This window comes from Monodelphis domestica, chromosome 2 (genome assembly GCF_027887165.1).
Source record: "Monodelphis domestica isolate mMonDom1 chromosome 2, mMonDom1.pri, whole genome shotgun sequence".
Taxonomy (NCBI): Eukaryota; Metazoa; Chordata; class Mammalia; order Didelphimorphia; family Didelphidae; genus Monodelphis; species Monodelphis domestica.
In genome coordinates, this window is record NC_077228.1 from 376,343,982 (window position 1) to 376,354,697 (window position 10,716).

At 40.1% G+C, this 10,716-nt stretch overlaps 1 long non-coding RNA gene across 1 annotated transcript; it reads left to right on the forward strand.

Moving 5' to 3' along the window:
• Window positions 1–268: 268 nt before the first annotated feature.
• On the forward strand, window positions 269–4,496 carry LOC103095755 (uncharacterized). Its single transcript, XR_462849.2, has 2 exons — window positions 269–377; window positions 881–4,496. It is a non-coding gene; the product is annotated as an uncharacterized LOC103095755 (long non-coding RNA).
• The last annotated feature ends 6,220 nt before the right edge of the window (window positions 4,497–10,716 follow it).

The following is a 10,716-nucleotide window of genomic DNA, read 5'->3' on the forward strand; positions in this document are numbered from 1 at the left end:
TTTCCTCCACTCGAGCGTCCCTCGCCTTCAGCACGGAGCTCCGCCGCAGTAGCGGCGGCCTCCTCCTCCTCCTCCGCCGCGGCGGCTCCCGCAGGCACCCCCAGTCCCGCCTCCCTCCTTCATTTCCTTGTTTTGGAACCTTGTGGGCCGCACCGGAGCTTCCTCCTGCTCATTAACGATCAGAACGCCCGCCCCACCGGGAGCCGCTGAGGCTGCTGGGGGCTGTAGTCCCGGAGGTGGTGAAAGCTTCGTAATCTTGACTGTCGAGGAAATACAGATCCCAGAAAGCCTCGGGCAGAGGCCGCCCCCCTTCTCCCAGGAACAGTACCCCTGCTAATGCCCGCGCCTGTGCAATCCCATCCGCCACTCCCCTTTAGGTAGAGAAGGAGAGTGCTTCTAAATTCTTTGACAGCCCGAAAAAACTTGCGGTTTGTTTTCTCTAAACTAACATGTGCAATCCGCTCCTAGGCCATCGTATGGACACCAAGGAGGCTCCAAGCTAATGGGAAGAGTGAAGAATGTTTTAGTAAACCCGTGCTCCCTTCTGGGATTTTCGAGGAGCCGAAAGACCACGTCGGTTAAAGATGCTGTACTGCGGATCGTTGTTTATTTTCTAAGGCATTTGGTCCGCCTATTTCTCCTTTAGTCCTACAGCTGACTGGCTGGTGCTAGGGAATGCGTATCTAATTGGTCTGCAGGACCAGATACTTGCTTCTGATTGGTAGATGGTTCTACACAGTCCTTCTTCATAGGCTATTCCCGTTCTATGGCGAAGCCAAAACCGCAGTTCAAATGTTGAACCCTCAGCAGTTTTCATACGCTGACAACCAAAGGTGAGTGTTAATGATCAGTGCCGTCTTATCATTCTGTCTTCTAACAGGTGCGGGTCCTCGAATGAGCCCTAAGCAGCAAAAACTGTCCTGCCACGGGAAGACAATGGATGTGCACAGAGATTGCAGCATTTTAGAACAATAGTTGAAGATTATAATGGAAAGGTCACTCATCGTCTAGGCCCCAGGAATTAAGAGGATTTCTTGCACTTTAATAAATTATCAGTTGAATTATAGTTTGTTAACCTGGGGGAAAAAATGCAGAACACCACCAATGAAGTCATAATAGTGAGTCTTAAATCGGAGCAAGGAATTATAATCGAGAAAAAAAACACAGTCGTTGCCCGGAGACCTTAATCTGGAAAGCCACACAGACCCCCAACCCCGGGACTTCCACTGAACTACAGAAAAGGGATTGCTTAGATAGATTTTGGTAAAAGAGGTGGAAATAACAGAAGGATTTTGTGATTTCACAGAAGCTTGGGAAAGAATAGCCAGAGGTAAGGGTGATTGGAAAGGCATTTTAGGTTTGATTATCTTCTTTAACTCAGTCTTGAGAAAGAAAGAAAACCAATTCTTAGGGGCAACTATGTGGGTCAATGGATAGCCAGGCCCTAGGTTCAAATTTGGTCTCAAACATTTTCTCCCAGTATGACCCTGGGCAAGTCAATTCAACCCAATTACCTAACCCTTACTGCTCTTCTCCTGAGATAGTTACAAATATCTTGAAGAGTAATATTGCACCCTAGGATTATGGTGACAAATTTGATTATATTTTTAACCCACCTGTTCCATCTTTGGGGCTTCATACCAAAAAAAAAATTTTTTTTAACATTATTTTATTTGGTCATTTCCAAACATTATTCAATGGAAACAAAGATCATTTTCTTTTCTTTCCTTCCCCCCCTCCCACCACCTCTCCCATAGCCAAGGCGCGATTCCACTGGGTATCACATGTGTTCTTGATTCAAACCCATTTCCATGTTGTTGGTATTTGCATCAGAGTTCATTTAGAGTCTCTCCTCAGTCATATCCCCTCCACCCCTGTAGTCAAGCAGTTGCTTTTCATCGGTGTTTTTACTCCCACAGTTTATCCTCTGCTTGTGGATAGTGTTTTTTAGATCCCTGCAGATTGTTCAGGGACACTGAATTGTTCCTAATGGAGAAGTCCATTACCTTCGATTGTACTACAGTGTATCAGTCTCTGTGTATAATGATTTCCTGGTTCTGCTCCTTTGGCTCTGCATCACTTCCTGGAGGTTGTTCCAGACTCCATGGAATTCCTCCACTTTATTATTCCTTTTAGCACAATAGTATTCCATCACCAACATATACCACAATTTGTTCAGCCATTCCCCAATTGAAGGGCGTCCCCTCATTTTCCAATTTTTGGTCACCACAAAGAGTGCAGCTATGAATATTCTTGTACAAGTCTTTTTCCTTATTATCTCTTTGGGGTATAAACCCAGCAGTGCTATGGCTGAATCAAAGGGTAGACAGTCTTTATCGCCCTTTGGGCATAGTTCCAAATTGCCCTCCAGAATGGTTGGATCAATTCACAACTCCACCAATAATGGATTAGTGTCCCTACCTTGCCGCATCCCCTCCAGCATTCATTACTTTCCATAGCTGTCATGTTAGCCAATCTGCTAGGTGTGAGGTGATACCTCAGAGTTGTTTTGATTTGCCTCTCTCTGATTATAAGAGATGTAGAGCACTTTTTCATGTGCTTATTAATAGTTTTGATTTATTTGGCTGAATATCACTTTGTTAAAGGTCTGATATTAATTTGTAAACTGATCATGAGAAGAAAGCAACTGGTCAAAATGATATTGGGACAGTTATCAATGAGTAGATGATTTTAGGGAAATATTAAAAAGCAATTATGTAGGGGAGGCAGAACATACCAGATTAGGGTTTGTGAGCTGTACTACTAAGAAATCCCCAACCCCTCAAGGTTACCCCTAAAACTCAGAAGGGATCAATAGCCTTATTCTGGGAACCTGACCTATTTACTCAAGAGTATGGGTTTGGTGAGGGATCCCAGAGTTCATATTGCCATACTAGTATTTCAACAATTCTTCACCATTTTTCACTGTAAATTTATAATATTCACCTACATTTAGTCAAATAGACTCCTATAGGCTATGTTGGGAATCTAATTAATATTCATGGCATTATTTCTATGAGGAATTATGTTCTAAATTCAAAATAACTTACTTCTATACTTAATTTCTTGGGCTCTGTTTATACAAAATTCCTGTATACAGCTGAGGAGGCCAGATATCTACATATGTAGTGGAGGTGGGGGTTGCTATGGTTCGCCCATCCACCTCCAGGTGATAGAACATAACTGTGAGGGAAGTTTGCTACAATTTTTTTCAAGGAAATTGGAGGGAGACAAAATAGTGATAAACATCACCATTATGCCACTACTGTTTTCCTGTGCTAGGGCTTTAATGGCAGAGCCATACATTCTTTCAGCATAATCCAAGCATAAGAGCAAGGGTGAAAGCATTCAGAATCTAGGTAAGAGATAGGGGTCATTTGCTCCAGGGATCAGCACCAGATCTAATTTTCCTATTGCCAAAGCCACACAATTCTGATCAACTGAAGTTCTCTGACCTTCTTAGTTTAGCCAAGAGAAGAAAAGTTTAGCCAAGAGAAGAAAAATCAAGATGGGATCTAGTGAAGGGGTAGACTTGCTAGCTCCCCATGAAACTAGCTAAAAGAATTAGCTATTAATTAATTAACCCCAGAATTCCATGATTTTAGACAGTGTCCAGGACAACTACTTGATAGCATATACCTTAGTCCAGTGATGGTGAACCTTTTAGCAACCTTCTGTTGCTCCCCACTGTGAGTCTTGAAATTTCTCAGACTTGTGCATGTTAAAAAAATTCCCCATTGGAGAATTCTCCATTGGAACAATTCCCTACTGGACCATTCCCCATTTGGAAAGTGAGAACTCTACTTAGATCAGAAATGGGAAGACCTCTACTCCACCCATACTTAAGACTGCCTTAGGGGAGAAAACTCCTTGCAGAACAATGAAAAGTACTTAAACCCATACTTAAGCCATGCCTATTTTTAGAAAGGGGTGCTAAGTACCTATAAAGGTCAGGCAACTTGTGAACTTACAAGGAGCAAAGAGGTGAAAACTTACTCAGAGCTTTCCTGATGTGAATTACTCAGAAGTTTTAGTCTACCCAGAAAAGGTGAGAGCAAGATGTGAATTAAGAAGGTGATAACAAAATGTGAATTAAGAATGGCCAGTCCTTTGGAAAACATCTACTGTGATTGGTAGATGTAAGGACTTAGGGGAGGTGACATAGGAGATATTGCCCTTTAAATAGGAGCTCAGATAGGAGCTCAAGGGACTGATTCTGAAACAGTCAGCTGGGGAAGGCTGCCTTGAAGGGTCTCTCTCGAGACTCTCTCAGGAACATTTCAGATTGATTGAGCTGGTGAAGTCAGCTGAGATGGAGTTGGCCTGGTGTCACTAGAATTCTTGCTTGGACAGATCTTGTGTTGAGTGATTAAGGACTGACTGATCTCTCTCAAGACTCAGGTCTAGGCCATGTTGGCTTAAGACCCTTCATACTTATTCCTTTCCTACTCTTTCTTTAATTCCTCATTGTATTATTAAAATCTCTATAAAACCCAGTTGACTTGGCTATATTTTCATAATTGGGAATATTTCCCTGGCGACCACCTTATATATTTGATTTAAAACAAAACACTGTAGTGAAAACATATTTCCTGCGGTCACAATTTACTCATCCACTCTTATATCTATCACAAATTATATCTTCCACTATTTTACTCACTACAGTTTATGGCCTTCAACCATTTTAACTTATCACCTTATGAACTTATTAACTTATGACCTTATGAAAGGTCAACTCTTTCAAATGCCACAGTTTATGGCAGACAACATTTTAAATATAACACCCCCCCCCCAGACTGCATGCTACCATGCCCCATCCCACCCCCGCCCTTACCACAGATTGGGAAGGAGGAAGCACTCCTCTTGGGCTACTAGGCAGAGGAGCTGGCAAAGTAAAAAGATGTCCTCAGGCGCAGGGGAGAGGGGGAAGGGAACAGCTCCACCAGAGTCTTTCTGCTTTTCTAGTAACTAGCTCTGGCAGCAATGGTGCACATGCCCACAGAGAGGGCTCTGTGTGCCATCTTTGACATGTATGCCATAAGTTCGCCATCACAGCCCTAGTCCTACTTGCCATATGGGACTAGCCACTGTCCATGATGTCAATCTTCTGGTGTCACATATAAAAATAAATAAAAAGAAATGCAAGGTAACATGCAAAAATCAAGTTGTAAAGAAAAGTAGGATGGGAGTTCTGAAGAAGATATAATCACAGAGCATTAAGAAAGTCTTCACAGTGGTGGTTGGATTTGAACAAGATTTGGAGAGAAATGTAGGATTTAAATAAGAGGGAATGAAAACAAATTTCAGAGAGGAAGAACAAGCAAATTCTCACAGGTAAGAGCATGCAAAGTGACTACATATAAAGACAAGGAGATCTATCTACCCGGATGAAACAAATCAAGTGAGAAGAGAAAAAAAAGGTTGGAAAAATACATAGGAAAAATATTATACTACTAGAAATGATGAAAGGAATGAAATGAGAGAAACTTATGGGGACTTGTATGAACAAATGTAAAGTAAGCAGATTTAGCAGAACAATTTAATCAGTGACTATAGCAATTTAAAGAATAGCAACTATGACCCCAGAAGACTGACAATAAAATGTTTCCCACTACCTAGCAGCAGGGTTTTAGACTAGAGGTACATAATATTGTTCAGTAATTTTTCAGGTGTGCGCAACATTTCATGACCTCATCTTGGGCTTTGTTTTGCCAAAAATACTGGAGTGGTTTTCTGTTTCCTTCTTCAGTTCATTTTATGAAGAAACTGAAGCAAATTGGGTTAAATGGCTTGCCCAGGGTCACATAGCTAATAAATGTCTGAGGCCAGATTTGAACTCTGGAAAATTAGTCTTTCTGACTCCCAGCATGGCACTCTGTTCACTTTTCCACCTAAGGTGCTGTAGCTAGGGAATTTGCAAAATTGATTGACAGCCCTCAGGCCAAGATTCCATAGAGCTGGCTGGGTCAGGATTCTAAATGGTTAGGCAGTTGACTACTGTCTCTCTGAAGCTGGGATTCAGACACAGAGGCTGTGAGTCTGAGAGTCTCCTTGAATAAATCATCTCTGAAGCTGCCTGCCTTGGATTATCCTCATGAAAAAGGTTTGAGTTTGAGTTCCCCATTCACTCTGGTGGACAGAAGTGATTTGGGTGTGATCTCCCTTTCCAGGACCATTGTAAGGACCATACAACTGGATTCTTCAGTCTGATCCTGCCAAGGACTCTGGAAGTTTGTGAGAATCTGGGCTCTCCTTTTGAACTTTATCTTTTATTTACCTTTTAGTTTAGTTATATTTTTGTTAGGTTAAGCTTAGAGTAGAAACCTTATTGAGTTAACTATCTGGGTGGGAAATAGTCAGTTGGTACATCATCCCCAACCATCCCCATCTCTTTTAGCTAATAAAACTATTTATATACTTGTGTGTGTTCTCATCCTTAAAACCTTCCCTTCCCTTAAATTCCTCTTATAACAGTTCCCAAAGGTTCAGAATGTGACATATATTTTTGGACATGATCACCATGAAGATTTGTTTTGCATGACTATACTGATCTATTACAGAGGCAGTGCTTTTTTAGGGACAGGAGAGGAAGGGAAAGATTTAACAAATTACTTAAGTTTACTGGGTCTTATTTTACCTTCCTCATATGTAAAATGAGAGGCTTAGATCAAATGATCCTAAAACTTATAACCCATGCCTGAAACACAGTTCTTTCTCCTTTTCTTTGTTGAAATCTTTCTGTCCCTTTTTGGTTCAACTCAGGTAGCATGTCCACCATAAAATCTTTGTTGATTACTCTGGCTGACAGTGGATTTTCTCTTCCCAAATTTTTCTAGACTATTTTATTATGATCATTCCTTTACCCTATTATATTTCATCTTGTTTACTTCTTTTATATGTACATACAAATATGTATTTATATACATATACATGAATGTATTGCATCAACCCAAGAAGAGTCTCTTCACAACCACAATACCTAGGATAATCCTTTGTGTTAACTCATGGTTCAGGGAAGTAGACAGGTTCATCAAGATCTTTTTGGTTTATATGCCTAGAATTGTTTAGAAAATCTCAGAATATTTTCATGCCTAGGTTTTTAGAATGGGTAGAAAGAGGGTAGAATTTGCTTTGTGAGGAAATGGGGTCCCCAGGTCTCTTACAAGTACTCAATGTAACAAATGAAGTTATTGGGGACAAAATAGACCACCTCACTCCATAGAAAATACAGAAAATTCAAAGGATTCACAAAAGTCCATAAACACTCATAGTAGCACATCAGCTTCCCTGAAAGAGAAGGGAACTTGGTATTGCCATCAGAGCAAAACCCTGATATTCTGGTGGAACCTGTCTCTCCCACAAAATCTTAGAGTCCCTCCCAGACTCATAGTGCCATCCTGTGGTTTGGATTCCACCAGAAGTCAAATACAATATGGGTTTGCTAATTAAGACCACCCCCCTTTTTATTTTAATTTTAAAATATTTTTCCACGTTTACATGATTTATTTTTTTTCCTCCCCTCTCCCAGAGCCAACTAGCAATTCCACTGGGTTGTACAAATTTTATCATTTGATACCTATTTCCATATTATTCATTTTTGCTATAGAGCAATCTTTTAAAGCCTAAACCTCAAACAACATACCCATATATACATGTGATACGTGATGTCATATATTCTTTTGTCTTTCTACTCCCATAGTTCTTTATCTCAATGTTGTTAGCATTCTTTCCCATAAGTCCTTCAAGAATGTCCTGGCTTGTTGCATTGCTACTAGTAGCAAAGTTCATTCCATTGGATTTTCCCACAATGTTTTACTTTCTGGGTACAATGGTCTTCTGGTTCTGCTCATTTCACCCTGCATCAGTTCACTGAGATTCTCCTAGTTCATATAGAAATCCTCCAGTTCATCAATCCTTACAGCATAATAGTATTACATCACTATCATATACCACAATTTGTTCAGCCATTCCACAGTCAAGGGACAACCACTCATTTTCTTTTTTTTTTTGCCATCACAAAGAGTGCAGGTATAAATATTTTTGTACAACTCTTTTTCCTCATTATCTCTTTGGGGTACAATCCCAACAGTGATATGACTGGGTCAAAGGGTAGGCATTCTTTTAAAGCCCTTTGTGCATAATTCCAAATTGCCTTCCAGAGTGGCTTAATTAATTCACAACTCCACCAGCAATGCATTAATTTTCCAATTTTGCCACAAGTCTGCCAACACTTTTTTTCCTTTACTCTCCTTTATTGACCAATCTGCTAGGTGTGAGGTAGTACCTTAGCTTTATTTTCATTTGCATTTCTCTAATTGAGGAATGGCTTGATTTTTTTTTTTGTACATTTGACTTAGCTCCTTTTAAATTTGAGAGATTAAACCTTTGTCACAAGTTTTTGTTATAAATCCCTCCCCCCAATTTGTTGCTTCCCTTCTAATTTTGGTTGCATTGGTTTTGTTTGTATAGAAACTTTGTAATTTAATATAATAAAAATTATTTTACATTTTATAGTGTTCTCCATCTCCTGCTTGATCTTAAATTCCTTCCTTTCCCATAGATCTGACAAGTATACTATTCTATGTTCACCTAATTTGTTTGTGATTTCTTTCTTTATATTTAAGTCATTTACCCATTCTGAATTAATCTTGGTATAGAATATAAGATGTTGATCTAAACCTAATTTCTCCCATACTATTTTCTAATTCTCCCAACAGTTTTTGTCAAATAGAGGGTTCTTGATCCAAAAGCAGGGATCTTTGGGTTTATAAACACTGTCTTACTAAGATAATCCCCTTTCAACTGGACCTCCAATAGTTTGAACAGTTGAGGGTAGTAGTAGGGCAGAGGTAGTAGTAAGTCTTCTGCTGGCCCTTTATTTCCAAGTAACATGATGTTCAGGAATTTCTCTTATCATTTATGAAATCTAGGTCTAAAAACTCTTGATTTTGGGTAATTCTCAAGTCAACCCTGAAAGAACACGCAATAAATCTCCCTTCTCTATATAGAAGGTTTGTTTATAGGATAATATTGACTAAGAAATATAAATTCTCCTCTCTTCTCCTCTCAGGAAGTTAGGGTTCAAGAATATGGTCCATTATCTCCCTTCTTAGGAAAGAGAGGTAAGCATATATGTGCTTGTGTGTATCTACAAGAACTCTTGATATTCAATCAGCTCCAATATCTACCATCTTTTGAACTAAGAGGTTGTCATGTCTAGGGTTACCATAGGAATAATGGGTTGTAGGTCCCTAGAAACCAGGAAATATTTTACTACAGCATTACAGAAGATAAAAAAGAAAAAATTTAAAAGGGCTTGACCCTCTTTTATGTATCAGCACAGAGAGGTGGCTCCATCTATCAAGAATTCTGTAATTTTGGGGGGATGCACACTCCTTAGATGGAGAAATAAGGGTTGAAGGCAGTGAGGAAAGGGTTGTTGAAATGGCTTCCTCATTACCCTCTCCCAAAGTCCCCGGATTACTTGATGGAAACAAAATGGAAATCTTCCCTCAGTGAAAGCTTACCCTTTGGTGGCTGGGCTGGCCCTCAAGGGTGACGGGATGGTCTTCTCTACAAGGAGAGGTATGAGGGACCTCAATCTGGATATGTGCTGCTTTAGGGTGCTCACAAGCCTCCCCCTAATGTCTTCTTGAAAACTGGCAACAAGATGGAGTCTACCAATGGGCTTGCTCTCTAGATGTAAATAAACAAGATTGAATTCGCTATCTGACTGCTTATTTGATTTAATTGTTGATTGGAAAAAAAGGGAAAGAGGTTAGAGGGATTGTAGGTCACCCTAAATCTTTTATAAATAATCTAATTACTGAAGTAAAAGGTTTTCTCATAGTCAGGGGAGAGATAGAAAAGGGGAGGGAGCGTTACTCACCGATTTGAGTCCAGTATCCAGTTCATGGAAATGAAAGTCTTTGAAGAAATTGGGTTTCTAGACAGGAACCAGCAATGTTTTAAACAGGAACCAGTGATGTTAAGATTTCTGTTAGTGTCAGAAATCCCCAAAGGTGTCTTGAAATGGCCCAGAGAAACAGCTCCTCCTTCCACTCCACTCTGTGTCTCTACACTCAAGACCCTGCTCCTCAGGAGAATTTCTCAAAAGTCATTGTTTGATTTCCAACTGTCCTTCCTACATTCCAATTTCCCCGAACATTGTTTTTTTTTGTTTGTTTGTTTTTGTCCTACTCCCCATCATTACAATCCCAAACAAACAAATCATCTTAGGAACTGCCCCAGTCACTGGAAACCAGAAAGGAACTGTCTTTTCTCCTCTTAAGAAGGTGCCATTGGGCATGCTCACACCCAATGGTAGAATTTTCCAAATTGTGGAATCCAACCACTCAATAACCTCTATAATGCAACAGACAAAATTATGGGGCAACTCTCAAATACTTTATTTTTTTCATTTTTTTTTTACTTTTTTCTTCCCTTCTTAAAATTAATCCTGTGTATTGGTTCCAAGGCAAAAAAGCATTAAGGGCTGGACAATGGGGGTTAAGTAACTTGCCCAGGATCACACAGGAAATATCTGAGGCCAGATCTGAATCCAGGAACTCTCAGCTCTGGGCCTATCTCTCAATCCACTGAAACACCTAGTGGCCCCCAATACTCCACTTTTTGAATGAAAACAAAGTTCCAAGCAAAGTCAGGGGTAATAAACCCTGCCTGATGCTGCTGACTTCTCACCCTGTCCCTGATCCT